This window comes from Ananas comosus, unplaced genomic scaffold, assembly GCF_001540865.1.
Source record: "Ananas comosus cultivar F153 unplaced genomic scaffold, ASM154086v1, whole genome shotgun sequence".
Lineage (NCBI taxonomy): Eukaryota > Viridiplantae > Streptophyta > Magnoliopsida > Poales > Bromeliaceae > Ananas > Ananas comosus.
Genome location: NW_017893357.1, coordinates 30892 through 34056, shown reverse-complemented (window position 1 = coordinate 34056; position 3165 = coordinate 30892). Strand labels below are relative to the sequence as shown.

Sequence of the window (3165 nt, the reverse complement as noted above, 5' to 3'; positions counted from 1 at the left end):
GATTAATTATCGAATGAGCACCCTTCGGGAAGGCTAAAGATATCCAAAACACAAAAAGTGCATTGGAGTTGAGTCCGCGAGAGCATTTAGTGCAAAACTTGCACTGGGCTGAAGTTGCTCTCGGGGATCGGTCCCTGGCAGGGAGAGACCGGTCCCCGAGGCTGGTGGTTGCTGGGGATCTTTGATGCAACCGGTGCCAGGCTGAGGGGACCGGTCCCCGTGTGCGACGCCAGCGAGAAAACCCAAAATTTGGCTAAGTCCCGAAAAATTCAGCTCTCGAGAACCAGTCTCTCAGATAGGAACCGGTCTGTCACGTCCCGCTATCGCCAATTTGGTCGATCCGGGCCCGTACACAGACGCCGAACGAACAGCACCTCCTCTGTTCGCCCAAGGCTCAACAACAACGAATACATGTATAAAGAAATAAACAATTCCCAGGATCACATTTCAATATACATGGCTTGCACGATAGCAAGCAACAAACACAAGTGATAGTAAAGCTAGCTAAACATAATATTTCACTGTAATTTAAAACTTTAAACTAACTTGCATAACTGAAACATTTAATTATTTACATGCACTTTATTACATTCATTTACATGTCTCTGTACACCGAAATAGATGATACATGAACTCAAACTGGTAACCACTAAAACTCGGGTGTCCACTAGCTAGGCTGCTGGGCTCTTGCCTCGATCCTCGGCCACAACGCTCGCACTGAAACCTGTATGGTTAGTGGTGTGAGAACTACAAGAAAGTTCCCAGTGGGTTCGGCTGCCGACCTCGCCGACTCACCCACTAGGTCTACTCAGGCATATATAGGCAAGAAAGGTAAACAGATAGTAACCAAATATAATATGTAACTACTACAATGCCTGTACAAAGCCGAAAGAAACAATGTATATGAAAACTGTAAATATGCATGCATGCTTTTCACTAAATTCACCCAATTCATGTTGGTTAACCCTCTGGTTAACAATAACTCACTGACACTATCCCAAATATCGGGGAGACGCAACCTGCACCCGACGGGACCGTCAACTGGGGGAGACGCAACCTCCTGGTCCAGTAAAGATGACTACTCCGGAGCTCATCGTTCAAGGAGGAGCGACCTCACTTGAACCAAACAAATGTGAGTATGATCTGATCCCCCTTTAGAGGATTCAACTGACAAACACTGTCACACTTTACTCTAACTAGCTCTTTATGCTAGTTTTATAATTCCAATGTCGATGCTAACCAAATCTCTAGTCATATGTCACCAAGTTCACTATTGTTATAGTCCATGCATTCATAGGTTTCTATGTCCACATTCTATGTTCATATGTTCTCACTATCAATAAGAATTCACACATTCACTATCACTTGCATAATACCAATGCCCATACCCTATAATGCATGAAAAACAGAAGTAAATATGCTCAATGAATAACATAGACATAAAAGGTGATTCAAAGACTTCGGATAGCACCACCCACCTGTAGTGGTGTCAACAACTAGAATCCACGTCTCGAAGTGAATCCGCAAAGGTATTACGCGACTCAATGCAACTAGAGCCGAATTGGCTTCTAATGCAATTAACGCTTCGCCGACCTGTCGGAATGTCAATTTAGACTTTTGTACAAGTTTAACTTTCATTCATAAGAGAATAAAAGAGATTAACTAAGGTCACATTCACATATTTTACAAGTTTGCATTTCTACTCCAAGGTACTTGTATATATGTATATACGATCCACATATACATATGCCTAGTCTCACTAGTAAATTTCTAATCAACTTTAGACTTTAATAATCAAGAATTAGGGACCAATAACATCAACCTTAAGATGAATTTATCATGATCTTAGCTCAGCTTTACCTTCCAACAACTAATCATAAGTATATACTTAGAGCAAATCTCATAGAATTCATAATACTTAAACGTCTCGGCATCTATACTTCCCTGTTTATTACTTATTTACAGCAGGAATTCTCTTTCTAATCATAATCTTTAGATCCCTTTCATCTCAGATCCATCTAATACCACTCTACCAGGTTCCTTTTCAATTCGGCACACCCAAGAGCTCCATCAAGGCAATAATTCCAGCTCAATCTTAATTTCAGCATCATGCTGAAATTCTGCATCATGCTGAAATTTCAGCACTTCACTTCATCTTTGTGTAGCCACTACCAGCATAGAACAATTAGTTCTCTTGCTTAGAACTCTTCTAGAGTAACTAATATAACTCCAACTAGGGATAAGCATCAATCTTACCTCAATTCGCAGCTCCAACACGCTTTCTTTCAGCTCCAACAGCAGGGTACTTATGCTGAAATTCTGCACACCTACTTCCCCTTTGCAGCCCCTATACCAATTCCAATTAACTAATTCAAGTACTTATAACCTCTTTAGAGTAACTCCTATCACTCAACTCGGGAAAGAACTATTCACTTACCCAATTCGAAGCTTCACCAAGTTCTCTTTTCCAATTCCAATAGCAAGTAGTCTATGCTGAAATTCTGCGCAATGCAGAAATTTCAGCACTTCGGCTTCTCCTTCGCAGCCCCCTGTGCCAATTCAAATTAAGTTATTCTAATGTTTGCAATTCCCTTTTAGAGTAATCTCTATCACTTAACCAGGGATAAGCATTAGCCTTACCTTGATTCAAGGTTTTATCAAGTTCTTTTTTTTAATTCGAATTATCCAAGAGGATCCATCAGCCTCTTTCAATTTGGGCGCCGAGATCTTCACGATTCCTCTTTAATTCCTTGCATTCCTATGTCCATTTAAATCAGTTAGAAACCTTTCTCTTAGGCAATACTTTAAGCCTAGCAGAGAAGCAAGATACTCACTTTAATTTTCAAGTTTCCTCAGCTGGAACTCTAATTTCGTAGCTCCAATCAGGCCACAAACCTCAAATCTGCTCACCACCAAGCCTTCTTTCACAGCCACTAACTCTACCAACACAAGTTTTACTCCTTTAGACCTCTCTTTTACTTGATTTCAGCTGAGAATAATTTAATTACCTGAAGTTATAAACCTTCTTAGCTGGTTTCCTGCTGTTCGACAGCTCCTATCAACCTCCAAAGCTTCAATTTGCCACACCACCCTCTCCCTGCATCAATCGGCTAGAGAGAGAAAGAGGAGAAGAAAAGAGATGAGAAAAGAGCTGTGGAAGGAGGT

General features: G+C 40.9%; 1 long non-coding RNA gene across 1 annotated transcript; it reads right to left on the bottom strand.

Moving 5' to 3' along the window:
• Window positions 1-555: 555 nt before the first annotated feature.
• On the bottom strand, window positions 556-3165 carry LOC109705760. Its single transcript, XR_002214874.1, has 7 exons — window positions 3009-3165; window positions 2835-2939; window positions 2641-2758; window positions 2438-2549; window positions 2257-2347; window positions 1479-1593; window positions 556-724 (listed from the first exon to the last, which is right to left on the bottom strand). It is a non-coding gene; the product is annotated as an uncharacterized LOC109705760 (long non-coding RNA).